The sequence below is a fragment of the Desmodus rotundus genome, chromosome 13, assembly GCF_022682495.2.
Source record: "Desmodus rotundus isolate HL8 chromosome 13, HLdesRot8A.1, whole genome shotgun sequence".
In the NCBI taxonomy this organism is placed as follows: domain Eukaryota; kingdom Metazoa; phylum Chordata; class Mammalia; order Chiroptera; family Phyllostomidae; genus Desmodus; species Desmodus rotundus.
Window position 1 is genome coordinate 71,460,787 of NC_071399.1, and position 20,863 is coordinate 71,481,649.

General features: G+C 40.2%; 1 long non-coding RNA gene across 1 annotated transcript; it reads left to right on the forward strand.

Moving 5' to 3' along the window:
* Nucleotides 1–4,816: 4,816 nt before the first annotated feature.
* On the forward strand, nt 4,817–20,191 carry LOC123480362 (uncharacterized). The gene is made up of 3 exons (XR_006656318.2): nt 4,817–4,955; nt 6,433–6,614; nt 19,550–20,191. It is a non-coding gene; the product is annotated as an uncharacterized lncRNA (long non-coding RNA).
* Nucleotides 20,192–20,863: the final 672 nt, after the last annotated feature.

Below are 20,863 nucleotides of genomic sequence, written 5' to 3' on the forward strand. Positions count from 1 at the left end.
GTGGTGGCCGTCTGTCCTTGAAGAAACATGGTAACAGCAGTCTGGGTGTTTCACTAGGGAGTGATCAAGTCTCCCACTAACTCCCTGCATCATTTGCATAAACGTCCGAAGACAGAGGAGCAACTCCCAAGAGAGCTGAGTGGGACTCCTTACCCTTCATCACTATTTAGAAACAAGTCACAGGCGATTTGGAATTTGGAATATCAGTGTTTTCAAACTCCAAATCTATACGTCAAGAATTTGGCAAAGTGTGGGCATATTTAGACAGCAGTTAAATTAGGATCAATCAAAATACAAATATAACAAGTGCGTTACCTGAAGGCCTTTCAGATTGTGTCCACCAATCATGTACAAGTCCTGTGACCTCTCCCTGGCAGTCTGGTTAGACTCACTTTCAGTTAATTGACAAAGGTGAAGTAAGTGTCTAACTCAGGTGCACGTCTGGAGTTATTAAGAAGGAAAGTGTACAATGTGGTCCCTGCCCTCAAGTTGTTTACAATTGATTTGAAAAGATGAAACTAAGATACAGGAAATAATTCGTGGACCATGGAAGACAGCAATATAATTAGAGACTCAACTGTGTGGAACAGACCAGAGGAAGTAGAGAGTAGGGAGCCACCAGAATGGACCAGCATAGTTCAGGAAAGCTTTACGGAAGAGGTGAATTTAAAGGAGCGTGTTCCCGCAGGACCAATGTCAAATGAACAGTGTGTGCAGATGTGCTTGTAGTGGTGCCTGGGAGATGGGGCACATGGGGGCGACTCTCCCCAGGTGACCAGGGACTCTGGGGGCAAGCAGGAGGGAGGAAGCTTCCAGGGTATGGGGAGCTTTCATTGGTAGGTCAAGAAGTTTGGATTTAATTTAATTCACTTAAAAGGAAAAAACACATCAGAATGCAGGGACCTGACAACAGTGCTATTTTTGAATATTTCTTTGGCAAGAGTATGCAGGATTCACTGGAACAAATGAAAGACCTGAAGTTGGGAGGCTGGCTGAAGTCGTATATGATGATATGGTAGGTGGAACATTATCAAGAAGGATTGTGGGGGAAATGGAGAGAATTAATTAAAAATAGAGCTTTTGATGAGAGCTTATCATGTGCCAAGAATGTCTCTTATCCTCACAACAACCTCAAGGTGCCACTAACATTAACTCATGTTGACGCTGATTTCCTGATATGGAAACAGGGTCTGAGAGGGGCTAAGTAACTTGCCAGAACCAAGGTTTGAGCCCAGTATGAATCCTAAACCACTAGTTGGTTTTAAGAGATTAAAATACAGGAGAGAGAAACATTTTGAGGACAGCACAGCCATCCAGTCCAGATAGGGAAATGCTGGGTTAAACAAAGTCAAAACAGGACACTTGCCTCTTCATTCCTGTAGGATGGATTCGAGCCCCGACTGTGCCACTTACTGCACACTGTGAATTTGCAGGAGAATTTAGTCTGAGGAACATGTCCCCACTCTGGCACTGTGCGAACACTCGGAAAATCCTAGCTTGGAGTCTTTTTTCATAGCCACGGTAAGCTCTGGGGTCAGGAATGCTAGGGAGCCATCAAGGCTGGGACGGGTGCCATTCCAATCACAAATGGAGAGCCACGAATTAGGACCAGGGTTGAGAAGAGAAAGACGAGGAGAGGCAGACCTGGGAGGCTGTTATCAGGATGTCACACTAGGTTTAGGAAGCTGGGAATTCAAAGTGGCAAGGTTGAGATCACAGGCAAATTAGTTACAGGGAAAACCTAGCACCTGGAAGTTCAACGCCCACTGTTCCTGAGGCGGGTCTTCTCCTGCCTCATCTGGTGAGACGGACGCACTCTGCCAGTTGAACCTGTTTTCACTCTGCAGTTTGTGACAGGGCTTGGGCTGAGCAGCTGATATTCTTTCTTTTCCTTTTCTGATTTTTTTATTGAACTTGTTGGGGTGACATTGGATAATAAAATTATATAGGTTTACAATTCTATAATCCATCAACTGTGTATTGCATTGTGTGTTCCCCACCCCAAGACAAGTCTCATTCTGGCACCACTTACCCCCCCATACCCTCTTCTACCTCCCTGCCCCACCCCACCCACCCTTCCCCTCTGATAATGACCATAAAGTCATCTGTGTCTATGACAGCTGATGCCACGACAGTTGAAGAGAAGTAAGCTGGTTTTCCTGGTGGGAAAAGATGTTAGAGAATTAGGTTGCAGGTAAGAGTGGAGTGGATTTGGTTGAGGTCCTGGAAGCCCAGGATGATAAAATCTGACTTTGACTCAACATTAAACTGGGAATATGATTCTAAAGAGGAAAGGTTCTTCCTGCTCATTTCTGAGGTGTTAAAGGGGGGAAAAGGTTAAAACAAAACTCCAGCTGAGTCTAAAACCCCAAGAAACTTTAAACATTGGCTGGTTTTAAAATTCTACTACAAAGGATCAGAGCCATTTATTTCTAAAGCTTGCAATTTGACTTACGAATCTACTTACTGATTACATTTTGGATACATTTGGCAGACAAAGTAGAGCAGGAAATCATTATTGGATAAAAAGGGCCACACAAGAGGAAGTTTTTATTGGCAAATACTAGCCGGTATATTCACAGAATCCTATCATCTTAGTGTGAGGAGTTCATCCCCCTGCCTCATGAGGTTTTTGCTAAAATGTGTCTGAAGAGGTAACAAATCTCTTCTCTTTTTGTGTCCCTTTCCAACCCCTCAACACACACCCTGGGGTCTGAAACATGTAACATAGTGCAACCTCCAACACTACTGTCATCGACTACCATCGCATAACAGTTTAAATCCCTCCCCCCCTTTCTTTTTGGTTATCTCGTCTGTGAACATGGAAAACAGTTATCATCGTTTCTTTTAAAATCCTTCGTATTACTAGAAAGCTATAATTACGTCCACCTCCAGTTTCTCAGCTCTAGACAGAATAACACACGCGTGTAAGTCTGACACAGTTGGCCCCTCAGATGTGCAGGGCACTGAGCTTGCCACCTCACTTATCTCATTCACTTCGGACAAAACCCGGTGCATCAGGCACTTTTGTCCTCGCTGGAAAGATAAGAGAAGTTGACGCGAAGTTCAGAGGCCAATAACACCTTTCAAACAGTTGGTATATGGAAGCCCAGAACTGAAAAACTGCCAGGCTAAGTGAAATAAGCCAGTCAGAGATAGACGAGTACCATATGATTTCACTCATGGGTGGAATCTAATGAAAGAAAGTGAAATAACAAGCAAAATAGGAACAGACTCTGATACAGAAAACACACTGACAGCTGTCAGAGGGGAGAGGGTTCGGGGGCTGGGTGACACAGGTGAAGGAATTAAGAAAAAATCCTTGTAGACACAGAAAACAGTGTGGTGAGTACCAGAGGGAAAGGGGGAGTGGGGGAAGGTAGAAGAAGGTAAATTGGGGATAAACAATGATGGAAGGAGATTGACTTGGGGTGGCAAACACATAGTACAATATATAGATGATATATTATAGAATTGTATGTATGAAACTTATATAAATTTATTAACCAATGTCACCCCAATAAATTCAATGAAAAAAGAAGGCATCTTTCCTTCAATTTTAGGCTTGTGCACCATTTAGGATCCTAGTGCCTATGAAGCAATGAAATAATTCTTTTAAAAAATCATATTGTGAATAGTACAATGATATTGTTTTGTGTGTATATTAAAATCATCAATTTGTTCAATGAAAACATTTAATGTACAAGCCTCCCCGCCCCCTGCCATTCTGAACGAAAAGTCATGGATTGAATATTTCAACCTTTTGAGTCAATTCTCCTACAACAACCTTCCTTTTCTTCTTTGATTCCTTCATGTTCCTTCAAAGCCTAGCTGTCCTCAACCTCTTTTCCTTCCTTCATGTGTTCATGGACTATTTGAGGCCTCAGTGTTCTTTATAGCTTTCGTTTTTAAATATCTTATACATGTACATTATTTACATATTTTATAATATTTATACATTATTTTTTTCCCCACCATTCTGTCTGTCTAAAATAGAAGCTCCTTCCAAGTTGGAACAATGCCTTGTAACTCATTGACATCTTGGCCAAAACATTATACTTTGAGTGGTAATTGTGTTATTATGAAATGGGGGGAGGGGAAAGAAATCAAATTAAGAGGAAGACAGACACTTTTATGAGGCCAAATCGTCCCTCCTTCCTCTGTGCTCCAGAAGCATTTTGTACAAAGTGCAGCCAAGTGTAGTAATAATGAAGGAGGGTGCTGAGTTGGAAATCCACCTCTAAAATCTACGATTTCTATGATCTAGGGAAAGTTATTACAATGTTCTAAGGATCCATTCATTTTTGTCCTTGGTAAAATGGGGATGATAATACTAATCGTATAAGGTTCTTGTGAGGATTAGAGAATGCAGTTAGGTGGGTACTTTGCACAGAGCTGGGTATATGGTAGCCATTACAACTCCAGCTTTTATACTAAGCCTGTGTTCTATGTTTGCATGTTCCTCACAGAAACACTCTCTTACTAGACAGTAATTTCCTCAAGGGCAGAGATATCTTTCACTTTTACTAGCCCCTTTCCACCCTCCCCACTAAGCTCAGTGCCTACCACATAGTAGCATGCAGCAATTAAAAAAAAAAAGATTTTATTTATTTATTTTTAGAGCGAGGGAAGGGAGGGAGAAAGAGAAGGAGAGAAACATTGATCATTTGCCCCCCTCACGCCCCCAACCTGGGACTGGCCTGTGACCCAGGCATGCGCCCTGACCGGGAATTGACCCAGGGAATTTTCAGTTTGCAGGACAACGCCCAACCCACTGAGCCACACCAGTGAGGGCCAACAATTTGTTTTAATGCCTCTATGAAAAGGAACTCTACTGAAATGTTCAAGTTGGAAGATTCTGTAAAAGACTTTAAAGGTGAACACAGCCAAGCTCTATAAACTGTACTTTGTGCCAAGTCCTAGCATAAGGCTCTATTCACACAAAAAATGCGCAAGTAAGTATTCTTCAATTACTAGAATTTATTTCAGTGACTATATTTTCATTTCTAGTATTTTATTTTCAAATATAGATATACTTTTCAAAAAATTGTCTTGTCCTTGCCTTATAGATTCTATCCTCTCTTTAGCTCTACACATTTTAAACAAACTTATTTTAAAATCTCTTTCTGATTGTTCTATTACTCCTAGTTCCTATACTGTAAATTCTGTCTCTATTTGGATTTGGCGGATCCTTTTCATGGTGGTTGGTTTCCCTTCGTGTTGTAATTTGGGGGTAGAAATCGTCTTCAGTGGGAGTTGTTGTTTGAAAGGGTCCAACCATGCCCCAGCCTTTGACAGTGTCCAGTGGGATGGGTGTCCCTTTGTCTCTGTCACGGTCCTAAAGAAATAAATACATCTAGCCTGGTTTCATTACTAACTGTAAGGAAGGCCTAGAGTGCAGGCCCAAGGGAGAGACCTACAGATGACTTATTCGATCCTTCTTAGTCGGCCTTGGTTGTGGTCACAGTCATGTACCTATGCTTTCTAGGACAGTACCATTTTTTCAGAGTATAAGATGCACCCCTCAAATTTGGGATGAAAATGGGGGTGTGTCTTATAGTCTGAATGAAGCTTACCTGGCTCACTGCGGGGGGGGGGGGGAGGGTGGTGGTGGAGTGGGTTTTTTTTCCCTATTTTTCTCCTTTTTACCTACTTGTGTCTTATGGTCCAGTGTGTCTTACAGTCTGAAAAATACCGTGATAAGGGCCTTGTAAAAGTCCATCTTCCCATTATTCTTCCAGAACTGTCACTCTGATGTAGAAACTAGATGGTACAGACAGGATTAGTTATTCGGAACCATTCTGGCTATTATTTAGTGCCGAGTTTTCCTAAAGTCTTAGCTAAATAGATTGGATGGTGATTTCTTCCCCCTTGACTACTGAGGAAAAGCACACAAGTGGATATATTTCTAGAGTCTTTTTTTAAAATGGGTGATTACAGATAGTTTTTTCTTTATACTTTTTCATATTTCCCAAATTTTCTACAATGAAGACTTTTAATAAAAAATAATTTTAAACATTTCTCTTCAAATTCCAGTTTTTCTAGATTTCTCAAGTCATCAAGTCTACCCTTCAACTACCTTAGGAGTTCCCAAGCATGACTATTACTAGGCTTTATTCCTCACAGGTCCTGATATCTCTCTCTCTAATATCCTATTAAGATTCCATAGAATTGTGAAACCATATATCTTAACTATTTCAAGAGAGTCATACTTGTAAAATCAGTATTTAATTCAGAAAGTATTTTACCTGTAAGGTTTTTCAGCTTCTCTATAGGCCATTGCCTTCCCCTACTCCTCAATTTTCTCTCCAGGGTCTTATTTATTTAACAGTTTGAAGAACATTTTACAGTTTTTATTGCACAGAAGTAATAAATATGTTTAATGCTATGTTCATACACAGAGAATACTATGCTGTTTTTTTCCCAACACAGAAGCGCCTCCCCAGACCTTATGGAGTTCCTGGAAGATGGTGATAAGTGGTCTTTTGATGGTGACAGCTGATTCTTACAATAGACTTGGATCCAAGAGATTGGAGATGTTGGCATTTCAAGGATGAGTAAGATTGATTTTTTCCCGTCAAGGAGTTTATAATCTGGAAGAGATGTGTACACTGGTAGGTTTTTATTAAGGGTTTCCACAATGAAGAGTTCAATCTTCTGTCGGCACTGCTCCTCAAACTTCAGTGTGTACACCAGTTACCCGAGTTCTTGCTGAAATGCAGATTCTGATTCAGTGGGGCCGGGATGGGGCTGAGATTCTGCTGCCCACGGGCCGTATCTTCAATAACAAAAGAAGGGGCGTTATGATTCTGGCTGTCTGTCTGAGAGTCATGTTGGAGAAAAGACTGGGAGGTCTCAGCATTCAATATCTGAGGTTTGGCTTTGGTTGGGTAGCTCAGTGGGTTAGAACGCCACCCTGATACGCCAAGGTTGTGGGTTTGATCCCCAGTCAGGGCACTTACAAGAATCAACCGATGAATGCATGAATGGATAGGACAACAAATCAGTGTCTCTCTCTCTCTCGTTCTCTCCTCCTTCCTCTCTTCCTAAAATCAATAAACGAAAGAAATATTAGTTAATGTGATGTTTGCCTCCTTTGCACAGAGACTTGCTTAATCCCCTTGCTTTTAGTGTGATGATGCCCTTGAACTCAATTTCATGTGGTGCCCTGTCCAAAGACCCTGTGCTACACCCTCTCCAGAGAAGAAACCTTTACTGTTCTGCTGGGGATGGGGTGAGAGAAGCAGTTGCTTGGTCAGAGGATAAGGGGGAGAGTGTTGTTGGTGGTGAGGGGCAGGCTGCTTACTGATTCCTTTTAGGCAGGCTTTTCACCAATTCTCTTTTGCTCTTATCTTTGCCCATGCTTCCGCAGGTACCTGTTTCTGCCAACTTTTGAGGATTAAAAGAAATGTTCTATATAAAGCCAGCTGGGTTGCTGCTAAACTCCCTCAGCAGCTGATTTTAGGATTTAGCTTTCTTAGACTCTTGTCCTTATACTTTGCAACCTTTACTTTTAAAGTTTATTATTATTATTATTATTTTTTTTTTTTTTGCTATTTTGTCTCTCCTCCCATTCTCATTGCCCTTGGGAATGGTCCTCTTAACAAGTCTCTTTATTGTAGTTTTAGGGAGTTTTAGGAGTGAGAGATGATAAACGTATGGGTTTAATTTACCATCTTTAACTACAACCCACCCAATTCATATTTTACTTTATGCTTCTGACTGTTGTCCTCAGAGTCCTTGAAAACAAAGTTCACAACTGCAGAATTTATGGGACCCTTTCTTCCCAGGCGAGGTTGACTTGCTTGCCTTTCCAAGATTGAGTAATCTGGGCTCATAAATTCTGAAGTGTAGTCTTAAAGTCTCTGTATGCGCATGAGACATACATCATTGTTTTATTGACGAGTTTCCAACCTCTCCTCTGGTCTGGGCTCATAACCACCATTATTTTTTCTCTATGTCTGGGAGCAAATATAAGAGCATACTTCAATTAATATGAGGCTCCTACTTGCCTTATAACTGATGTATTTATAGCTGGAGAGCTGGTTTTACATTACTATATGGAACTCTGACGTAGTTATACCTGTCCCCCACCTCCTTCCAGACAAGTGAACATATAAAGCGAATATCACAAAGAGATGCTCTGTGATGATCTAGATCTCATTTTTCCTTTTCTTTTTCTTCCCCATTACAATCCCCTATTGCACTCTCCTGTAGGAAGCTGAGCTTAGATATTTAAAAGAGATAATATTTGGGCTATTGAGGGAATTAAAATACAGGCTAGGAGCGCATGCTCTGAGATTCCATGAGTCCGCGAGAACCTGCATACCTGAAGGTGCATCCCTGAGCGAGTGCATTTTTCTTGCCCCAAACCTGGTGGGATGAAGGAGAGAATAGTGGCCAAGAACATACACGAACCTTTTGGAGTTACATAGACTTGAGTTCAGCTGACTTCCTAATGGGATGGGCTTGCACGAGATAGTGAATCTTTATAAGCTCCTGTTTCCTCACCCGCAGAGTAGGAAAATTAATGCCTGCCCTACAGGTTATCGTAAAGATTAAACGTGATGATGTAAGAGAGGCTCTCAGAACAGTGGCTGGCCTTTAGGGTACACTTACTGTCTGTGGTTGTTTGGGGGTATTACTGAGACGTTCTTCTCCACTTTCAAAATCTCTATTTTGAAAAATCAGCATCATCTGCAGTTCTAAGAGTTCAAGTATTTTCCACTTGCTTGTATTAGATAACAGAAGGCCTTTGAGTCACACCTGCAGTGATATGTTGGACGGCCCTGGAGAAGTTTATGATACAAACTTTAACATATCTCCCTCCAAAATTCAATGCTTTTCCTCAGAATCCTGTGCACCTTTAAAAAATCAAATAGTTAACAAAAATTCTAGCTACTTTGGTTCTATGAAACCCATTAAGAGAAAGACGTAGAATTAGGGGTTTTTTGAATAAAAAAATCTTAGTGCAGAGTGCCAGACTAATTCTGAAGGGTGTAGGGTTGTGTTGTAGCTCCTCAGGTCATTTAGTATTCAAATTATTGTCTGATGTATTTATTTTTATGAAATATCACATTCCAAAATGTGGAACAGGTTCTGGAATGGATATAATTATACGAGTTGGCCCTTCCTCTTCTTGAGGATAGGAAAGTGATTGGTATCGTTCCATTACTTGGTCTCTCCTTTCATTCCCTCTTTTTCTTCTCTTTTTCCTTGTCTCTCCGAGGGACCAGAGAGAGGGCTGACATTGCTTACGTAGACCAGACGGAAACACTCTGCTGGCCTAGTTTGCTGTGACTTCCCTGTGTGACTACACTGTGCAGCTAGGACCTAGACATACCTGTCTTGCTACTACCCTGTCATTTAAGACAGCCTCAAATGGTTTGGCGTGATTTAATCACTCATTCTCCCTCTCTCAATAGCTTAATAGGTAGTCACTATCACGGTTTCTTATCAATATGGGTCACCAACTGATGCTTTTGAATTCTGAGTGTTTTTGGTAACTCTTGGCCTTGTGTCCAGCTGCCTCTGGATTAAATCCACAGGTTGCATTCTTTGTACGCACTTCCTTCAGGTTGTACATGTCACTGGTCTAGCCTGACTCCAACTTGCAAATGATGTGTCTACTGTAACTCTTTGGTTGTGTGACTCTTTAGCTCTAGCCGATCCAGTCATGTGGGCAGAGGAAGAGGCAATGAAGACAAGCCAGTCCTTACCACTGCCCGGGGCTCTTCGAGAGCCTGATTCGAGAGTAAACCTCCCCACTGCCCTGCCATGTTCTCTCTTAGCACCAAGAGAAATTATAGGAGAGAAGGATTGACAGGCCTGAGACAGGACCTGCCTTTGACCTTGGGCCTGCTATGTCGAATGTGCCCCATGACGTTAGTTTTTGGATTAAACCAGAGCAAATTGTATGATTTCCTAAAAGCTGAAAAATTAAAAACAAAAGACCAAGAACATGTTTCTACTTTGTACCTTTGATTGACAAAGAAGAAAGCACTAGCATTTCCTATTATGTACTATTTACAGCTAAAAGTCAAACTGCTTTTGCAGCACAATAATATTTATTTTGACAAAACCACTATTTACTTTTTCAAACATTGGATCATCAGAGGATTCTATCTTTCTAATTTTATTGTTCTCCCGGCATGTTGTTTATGCAGAAAATAGTTTCTTACATTAAAAAAAAAATCACATGACTTAACATTTCAATTTTTTTTTTTTGGTTTGATCCCCTTTAAACCTTTCTCCTGATTATCAATGAAAGCCCTCGGAGTCTGGGGACGTGGCCTTTTCTCTTTCAAGTGTGCTCAGAACCAGCAGGCTCTTACATTTCAGAATATAATTTTGGGGCTGTAAGAACAATTCAGCATCCCAGTTTTGGAATTTGGTGCCAACTTCTAGTCACTATCCATCTTCTCTCCTTTTCTTCCTCCCTCCAACACCCCCAGTCGCTGAACTCTCCCATGACATCAAAAGGAGGCCTGCTTTCAGGGGGCAAAAAATCACACTCACAGGACATTCTGTTTCAGTGTTTAAAATTTAAATCGTGATTCTACTTTATACGGACCATGTTTCCTTTTCTGTTTTTCTTAGAACCCAACCCATTACTGAATTATAACATGTAAGAAAAATGCTGAGAAAAAATTAGTGAAATATTGTATTGGAAAATGCTCTGAAATATTATGATGAGTCCTAGCTTTGTCTAAAGTAATTTTACTGTTTTAATAGTATTGCTTAATGTTACTTTTTTTCAAAAAGCATAGAACATAATGGAGTACAATCAATCCACCCTACATCACTGAGCTACATTTAAGAATTAATGTTACTTTCTACTTTGACATTAAAAAGCAGTTATCAGGTTCATAATTTAAAAAAAAAACATCAAACTGATTGAGCTAAATATATTCTGGCTAACCTCATAGCCAGATATTAGAAAGAAAATAGTGAAAAATAATCACTTCAGATAGAAGTATGGGAAAGACATACATTCTGGACAACAGAGGAAAAGAACCATGGTACCTTGGATGGTGTGTGTGTGGTCGTTTAGCCTTTCTCTGTTTTTTACACTTTCCCTACCTCCCTCTTGGTGTGGCAGGTGCTGGACTGTGGGGAATTGAGCTCTTGTCCTATCCAAGTACCCATCAAGTTATGTACCTCTGAGGGTCAGGGGACTACTTTGCCCCTCAGATTTTCCACCCCTGAAATTAGGGGTAAATTCTTGTCCATCTGTCTCTCCTCGGGTCACCTCTTCATGCTAATGCTTGGAAGTATTACAAAGAAAGTATCTTAGCATTAATTTCAGCCCATGTTTTTTTGTTCCTGTTCTTGGACCATTGGTTGGTTTCTTTGGAGACAGTTTCTGACTGTTATGCCAATTGTTACAAAGTTGTGCATATCAAATTACAACCTATAGTTAACATTCAGCATTGATAGAATATTTTAGAGAGAAATTCACCAAGTACAGAGCTTATGGGGAAAATGTATGACACCGTCTTCCTCTCTGCAGTCCTTCAATAAAATCTGGTTTCATGGAGCTAAAATTGAAAGTGTTTATAATCAATGATGCTATTTCATACTGCAGTAACTGCTGTGAAAAGGAAGACAGCTCTTTAGTATTCCACATTGAGAATTTAAATCTGAATGATAATAAGTGAATAGATACAAGAAATATACTTCCAAAGTAAAATAAAGAAATTTATAGAAATGCCACCCACTCAGTAACAGCAGCATGCAGGAATCACAGGACCACTTCGTAAAGAACTTTTATAGATAGATTGAGATCATTGTGTGAATTTTGTATCTAAAAAATGGAGTTGGTGTGTCTGATCTTGTGGAACCAAGTATATTCTATATTTTTTGTTACATATGCTGTTGAACTATTGAAGAGCTGTATGCTTCCATTTTATTAAACTCTTTGTGTGTATATATAATTTATTTTGGGGAAATGTTTAAAATAAAAAAAACACTCTTCTGTTTAGTGTCCAATAAAAATAAGCCCCAAATTTGACATTTTTATTTTTTTGTAGAAGTAACCCTAAAAACAGAAAATAAAAGTCAGCTGGTATTGATAGGAGACTTGATTTTCTTTGATAATACTTGTGAATTTTCAAAGTTTGGAAGCTCCCAAAGGCCAGAGGTCTTACTTGCTTTGTTTATAGCTAGATGACCAGTTATATATATGTGGTGTATGCTCATTACATATTTGATTATTGACTAGGTATATATTTTCCTACTAAATGTCTTTCTTTTTATACTTTTATACAATGATTTTAGATCATTATATATCAAAATAATTTGATTCACCTCTTCTGAGTTTTATGCCTTATTTTGATGGAGATGGTATTCACAGGCCTGACTTGACCTTAGATAAACTAATCTTACCTAGTATTTCACTCTCATGACTATTTTTACCTCTTGTTTTAGTGATTAAAAAAACATTTGTGCCCTAGCCAGGTCGTCAGTTGGTTAGAGCATCATCCCTATATGCCCAGGTTGAGGGTTCAATCCTGGTTAGAGCACATATGAGAGTCAACAAATGAATGCATAAATAAGTGGAAGAACAAATCGATGTTTCTTTCTCTCTAAAATCAATTAAAAAAGAACAGATATATTAGAAAAAGCATTTGTGTTGTGGTGATTATTTTGCAATATTAAATCACTATGTGGTTTACCTGAACTAATATAATGTTGTAACTCAATAAAAAAAAAGGCAGGGGAAGCAGGGGCTGGGTGGAGGGGGCTGGGGAGTTGGGAAATGGGGAACATCTGTAATTGGTCAACAATGACAAAAATTTTTAAAAAGGTGATTTTTTCCCAAATTTAGGGCCAGATCAGATGCATTTGTGACTGTTTCATAGTCAAAATGATTTAGATATATGTTCCCATGTGGGCACTTCCTGAATTGATTGCCCTAGGCAGTAGAGAAGCTTTCTCACTGCGAGCCTGAGAGGGTGACATCTGACATCTTGTTGAATTAACTATATGGAAAGAATGTAACATTTGGCCTTTGTAATTAGGAACTGATAACTAATTACTGGGCGAGGGTCAATTGTTTGGTGAACGTGGAGAGCCTGTGACTAAAGGACATTATTGGGCTAATTTAATGAAAAGTTTGTAGGATATGTTAGATTTGCAATGATAACTACAGTTATATCAAAATAGAGGGCTTGTTGACATCATATTTATAAAATGGTTGCATGTTCATATAGAATGCAAACTCTGCCTCTGAGCATTGGATTCTGCCTCATTTCTCTAGGTGTTTGACAGTTTTCTGCTTGTTGAAGCCATCAATTCGAACTACTTTAATTAAGAAACCATGGTGGGTAGTATTCCCATTTATGTGGCTTATTCTTCCTTACTTCCTAGGTGAGTGAACAAGTTGTCAGAGAATTCAGCTGAATTCCTGGCCCACTGATGAGATTTGTTTTAGGATCAACTTGAGCCTTTTGGGCTCCCTAGTCAGCCTCACAGTGTATATTTCACACATGCAAATGTGCTCGCATGGGAATCTTCGTGAAGTAGCCAGTTTCACTTGAGCAGCCTTACAGTTTGGAAATAAATAACGCCAAATTTAACCAGATGGTGAGTACGAAGTTATAGATAAACTTGATTTGACGCCAATGGTTTTACATACATCCAACAACTAATTAGTTTTAAAATGTTACCCCAAAATAGCATACAGAACCATTCCATTTGGCATCAAAAATGTGAGAAAAAGGAATTAAAAATGATCAGTCTTTTCCTTGTTTAAGGGAGAATGTGATATTCTGGCTGGTACAAATTTAGTTCTTGTTTTTCAACTACCTCACTCTTTTTCAAGCACTTTTTTTCCATTTATAATATAGCGAAATAATTTAAAACACTATTCTTGTCAAAATGCAACTTACTTAAAAGTATAAAATACATATGAAGTTGCCCTTTTTTAAGATGCCCCTCCTTGCCCTGAACCCCATATTTCACTTCCATCCCAGGACTAACCACTTGGTTATACATTCTCCTTGACCTTTCATCTCTGCATAAGTATAAACAATTCTGTCTGTTTGGAATTTCAGATGCGGGACTGTATCACACATATTGTTCCATAATTTAATGTTTTCACTTGAATTTGTCCTTATCAGTACACAGAGTTCCAGCTCATTCTTTTTAAATGCTGCAGAGTACGTAGTCAATAGAATACTACTTCACGCATCTTTTTCTTTAGTTTTAGCATTCTCTGTAACAAATCATTTGTGTTTTCTCCCCAATACTTCAGATACAAAAAAATGTAGCAATGAACTTTCTTGTACGTGATTTCTCAAAGCTTCCATTTTTTCTGATGAATTGCTTTAGTAGTCTCATTCTGCATTTTTTTTGCTCTTGTATATGTGGTATAAAGATTGGAATGTAAAATACAGAGGTGCTGCTTTTGACTTCTTTGAAGTTTTACAGCTGAATCCAGGATAAGGAGCTGTTATAGTCATTGAATTGTTGAACGCCTCTCTCCACTGAGATTCATCATGAATTTGGCGGAGGGGAGAACATGGTATGATAAGAAACTTGGAGATCTACCTGTTGACTCATCCACTAATTAGCTCTCATCTTCAAAATAAACAAACAGAAACCTTAAACACTACATCCCTTTAAACTGGTTTCTTATTGCCATGTTCTCTTCAGATTGTGGTCAAACCTCACCGAAGAGGAATCTCTGCTCGCTCACTTACCATTCAGTTCTCCACCCATTGGGCTGTCCCCATCTGCGCAGTTTCATCAGTGAAGCTGTCACCACGGAAACTGCTCCTTTCAAGACCTTTGCTTACTAAATTCTTTGAGTGCATTTCAGGCCTATCACCTGGCCTCTAGGCATCACTCAACACTCTTGACCACTTCCTGTATAAGTTCTCACCTCTTCTGGTTTCTGTGACACAACTGTATCAGTTCTGCTTCAGTAGCAAGTACCATGGGCTCCATGTTGCACAGGAAGTCTAGAGGTGGAGCAGGTATCAGGGTTGGCTCCAGCTCCGTATCTCTGGGAGTCTCCTGGCTTGGTTTTCTTCCTTTATGGGCTTCTTTCTCAGACTGGCAGGGAAGGAGGTCTGCAGTAGGTCTGGGCCTCCACGTTACTTAGGATGACATCTGGAGGAAGGGAAATCATTGCTTCTAGAAGTTCTAAGGTAATAACGAGTTTCTCTGGAGTTCCATCAAAACTTCTTTCTTTTTTATGTATTTTTTTCTGGTTTTATTAAAATATCATTGACATATAACAATGTATAAGTTTAATGTGAACAATGTAATGATTTGATATATATATACATGTTGCAAAGTGATAACCACAATAAGTTTAGGTAATATCCATCACTTCACATATTATTTTTTTTCTTGTGATGAGAACTTTTAAGATAGATTCTTAGTAACTTTCAAATATACAGTACGATATTGTTAACTATAGTTACCATGTTGTGTGTTACATCCCCAGAACTTATTTATCTTATAATTAGACGTTTGTAACTTTTGACACTTTCACCTATTTCATCAAACTTTTCTTGAATCTCATTGGGTTACTTGCCCTTTTTAGGCCCCAGCCAAGGGGGTGGGATTATCTTTAGATTAGTTCCAGTCCTTGGAACTAGAGACATTCAGCTTCCCTAGAGGCCCTTGGACATCATGAAAGGAAGGATTATGTGAAGAAGGAGAGCAGGAAATTGATACTTGTAAGGAAACCAACAATGTCCACTACAACTACAGTCTCCTGGCTTTCATTTTTAAAATTTTTAATTTCATGTTGCTCTTCTTGATTCCATAGTGGTTTCCTCTTCCTTTGCCCAGCCCCAGAGTACCACTTTTGCTTTCTCCTCTTTTCGCCGTTCATGTTCTCTTTGGGACAATTCACTCACTCTTGAGGTTCTGTATGGTAATGACTCTCAAATCTACATCTTCAGTCCATGGGGTTTTTCAAAACTGGTAAACTGTAACCTCTATTACTCTCTTGCATATTGGAACATCGCAACTTGGTTGACTTATATGCATCCTCAGTGTGTTCCGAACACAATTAATCAGCATAACCCAAAGACCAGCACTTCCTTCTGTATTCCCAGTCTCAGTGGATGGCTTCATCAAACGCTATTCCCTAAGTTGTTGTAGACCTCTTTGAATTTAATTAATTTATTTTTTAAATGTATTGATGGGGGAGAAAGAAAGAAACATGGATTTGTTGTTCCACTTATTTATGCACTCACTGGTTGTTTCTTGTATGTACCCTGACCCGGCATCAAAACCGCGACTTTGGTGCATTGGGATGGCATGCTAACCACTTGAGCTAGCTGGCCAGGGCCCTAGACCCCTTTTACTTCCTGACATTGAAGCAGTCCCAAAGCCATATTGATCTAGCCACCAAAATTTAACAGGCCCACAGGCTACGAGAAATCTTCCTTCTGTTTCCTTTCCTGTCTAATTTGGAAGGTGTCCTTGTCATATGTGATCCTAGGGCACTTTGTATACAACTCTGTAAGAGCACTTCCATTGTTCACTATCTTCCTGACTGGTGGGACCACATCTTACTAGTTTTTAATATCCCTGTTCTCAGGAGAGTACCTCGAACAGTATAGGTATTCAGGAGAAGATGATTGTTAAGAGATTTTAATCTTTAAAGACTTACTGTGTCGCTATTATTTCCAGACATTTTTCCAGGCTCTGAGTGTCTGATGCTCTTTTTATACCGACTCTGTCCTTTGGTTGGTGTGGGTGGAGTCAGTGGGGAAATGCCAGAAGCTGTGTCCTAGGGCAGTTGGTGCCAGGTCAATGCCAGTGTAAACAATTTGAAACCAGGTCAGAGATCCAAATAGGCCTGGATGAATCTAGGAAGCTAAGGCATGAAGCCAATTAGGTTGTTATCTGAATTTTTTAACAGGCTGGGGTGGGAGGTGGGAGAAGAAAATCTTAGAATTAATCCCAGGTCCATGAGAGACATCTATGGCGGCTTTCCATCCAGTTTAAGATGCTCAGAGTGTCACAGTCCCTGGGATACTAAGTGAATAGGAAGCGATCCGTAACCCAGCAGGATGCCACAGTTTTGTGGGAAAATAGGTATGTAACAAAATCGTGCCCTTCGCTGGAAGAGGTGATGTATTGTAACATATGTATACAACATTCAGGAATCCAGAGGAAGGAGCTAATGCATGTGCTCAGAAGAAATGTGATGCCATTGAGATGATCTGTGTTAAGGGAGGTTGTTTTTTTTAAAAAAATATATAACATCTTAAATTTGGCATTTTTGCGCCATAGATATCCTCAGGACAAACCACTTTCTTTAACACACAGGCAGAAGTTGGTTTGTTCCACTGCAGCCACATGTCACAGCTTCTCCCCAGGGCTCTTAGGGACTACTGCCCCATAGAATCCTGTTTAGTAGCTTGGGGCTCGAGCTATAAATATGAGAGATTTTTTCTAGGGTAGTTTTGGTGCAGAAAAAAAGACTATTACATTTACTTTAAGTATATGAAAATTAATAGTCAACATATTAAAATTAAACTTATCAACTATGTATTTAAATTATGAATCACAAAAACTTGGCTCTTCCATAAGCTTTTAAGTTTAGCTTATAAATCTTATTCTACTTAAAAATTTGAACAACACTCCCATAGTATAAGGTCATCCTATTCAAAGCTGGCCACCCTTCAAAGTTTTTTTGTCCTAACAAATGCACAATTTTGAAGGTCATGTGGATGACTTAAACCAGCCAGGTTCTTTTAGAGTGTTTGCTGGTCATCTGCCTAAGCCTGGCCGGCTCGCTCGGCAGCCTGAGTGCCCATGGCCAGAGTTCCTCTCTGACTGCCCTTCCCAAGAGGGGGCTCCTTTGTTACTTCCTATCACAGCACTGTTAACAAATGGTCTTCATGCCACATAACATAGTCTGTCATGACTTATTAGTTGTCTGCCTCTCCTACCAGAGTGCAACTTCCATGACAAAAGCTTGTGTTTTTTAAAAAAATTAAACATTTTATTTTGAAATAATTTTATGGTCACAAGAAGTTGAACAGATAGTAAAAAGTTCTGTGTACCGTTCATCCAGCCTCCTCTCAGGATAACATTCACAGGTAACTATAACAAGTGACCGAAACCAGGAAGCTGGCATCACTATAGCACTATTATCTGGACTTACAGACCTCACTGGGTTTCACCAGGGTGCGCACACTTGTGAGCGTATGTGCGTGTGTGCACCTGTGTGTAGTTTTAGGAAATTTTATCCCATATATAAATTACTGTGGCCACCACAATCCAGATACAGAACTATTTCTTTACCACAAAGACACTCCTCTTTGCTTTCCCTTTATGAGGACCAGTCTGGATTGCTCACTCTGTCTCCCCCGGGCCCTGGGCAGTGCCAGGCACCCAGTAAATATCTGTTGAATATTCCAGTACCAGGCTAAATATCACTGCAAGAATTTGTCTAATGTGTTTGCATAACGAAGTAGTAATCTGTTTATTGGATGTTCGTTACTAAGATGATATTTGAGGAAAACAATGTCATCAAACTCTATCTCATGATGAATGATTTGCAAACACAAAACCCCCACAACTACCACAGCTCATGGAAATGTCGCGTCACTAATTAATCCAAATCTTACAATCAAACATTGGCCAAAGGTTATATGCCTCAACGACGCTCTCTGTATATTATATACATAGCTCTATAGATATATAAATATATATATTTCAGATAAATTATGTGAAGTGTCATTGAGCATCCTTTGGAATTCAGACGAGAGAACGCAGGCAGCCCGCTGGAGCGCGGAGCGCCTGTGCAGCCGGGCCTTGCTTCCTCTGGGTTCTGATTACGAACACTGCCCCCGAGTAAATAGAAACATGACCCTCCATTAACTTCAGACTCACTGCAATAAAATTTCCCCTAATGGTACTAGGGGGAAATTGACTACTCCTGAAAGATATTTGCACATTGTTGGAGTTTCTTGACCTTAAGATATCTTTTGGAAGCATTTAAAGAACTAAAGAAAGAAATTGCCCTTTAAGTAGACCTCGTGACAGAAGTAGGTGGGAAAATAATGGCACGGCATTCCTGACCTCACCTCTGCGCAGAGTTAACTCCATGACAAATGCTAAAGCAAACACGCTGTGAGAATACCATAATATTCATCCAGCCTCTTTTCTGATAAGAAAGGGTTATGAATTTTTATATCTCGAAGGCCTTTGTTTTGCAGGGTTTGCTTTAGCAGGTTGCCTCTTACAGTGTATGGAGATTGAATCACTCTGGAATCCATTTTTATTTAGTTACTTGAAGTGTAGCGTTTAGTGTATGTTGTATTAGAAACCACAGGTAGGGCCCGTTTCTGTAAATGATTTATTTCCATGGATCTGTTCCTTTAATTGATTTGATATTTACTTAAGAAAGTTCTTTCTTTGCTCGCCCTGTCAGCCCCCTCTGAGAGCTTTTGGAAAGTATGTTGCCCTCATGAATGGGCAGACTCCTTCCCGGACCAGCCGTTTCTCTGAAGTTTATACATCTTTAAATGGAATCTGGGCACCATTTCATAAGGAATTTTTTTTTTTGAAGTTCTCTTTCAGGATAAAACCTGTGGCTCAGGAAGGTTGGAACCTAGACCTCAATCAGCTCTACAAAGCCAACATAGTCATCGTAACAATAACACAGTCGCGATGGTTACTGACACGGACTGCTGATGATTCCTTGATCTTACATGGACTTTACATACAAGCATCTTTAGAAATCTTTGATGGTTTTATTGCTTGTAAAATTCATTCTAAATAGAAACAGCGCAATGGCTCTGAAACCTCAGTATAGATACAAGATCTGTGCCTGCCTTCCCAATCACACTGCCAGCTGCAAGGCATTCTGAAGTGGCCACTGGACAGGTGACCTGTGATGCAAAGAACTTTCCCTGGGAGACCAGTGAGCCTGGAATACCTCAATGTCCCCACCCCCTGGATAACAAGGATTTCAAGAGTAATTTGTTTGCATGTTTAGTCTCCATCTGATTCACACTCTGGTAGTAAGGCAGGTATGGAGTGCTCCACGGAGCTGGCTATGTGGGAGTCCAGGCCAGGGATACAGCCTGGGGAGTGAAGTGTCCCCATTGTGCCCTTTGCCTCCTTTCCTCAATAGGTGCTGGAAGGTGTTCAGGCCCTTTTCACCACCATTTCTTTTCCTGTAAATAATAATAATTAAAAAAATGCTGCCTTTCTGCCAAGTAATATTTCATACAGTACCTATGCTATTTATTTCAAGCTCACTTAAAAGGAAGAGTACTTTTGCCCTGGCCACTTGGTGCAGTTGGTTGGAGGATCATTCCTGTGCACCCAAAGGTTGTGTGTTCCATCCCTGCTTAGGACACATGCCTAAGTTTCCGGTTTGATCCCCGGTCAAGGAGCATGCAGGAGGAAACTGACTGATGTTTCTCTGTCTCTATCTCTCCCTCTCTGTCTCTCTCTCCCTCTCTTGTCTCTAAAATCAATAGAGATATCCTTGGGTGAGGATTTAAAAGAAACAGGAAGAGTGGTATTTATGTGGAGAGGAAAACCAAAGCCCAAAGTCACCAGACCAAAAGAGAGCTAAGAAAGAAAGCTTCTCAAAGCTTCCAGCTGTTCCCAGACACTGGACCCCACCAGTATCCAGAGCTTATGGTGCAGTGACTCCAACTCAGCCCCTGGCTGCAGCCTTTGAGCTGGCCCCAGACCGGCAGGGAGTCGCTTAATTTCGACTTTGCTTAGACAAGGCCATGGTGCAGGGGAAACCCTATTCAGCCTTCCAGGGAACTTCCAGAGCTACTGACTGGGGGCTGTATGACTTGGTCGATTAGGTGTACTTTCCAGACTGTCATGCTTCCCTTTGCCCTTTTTAACAGGACTGTTG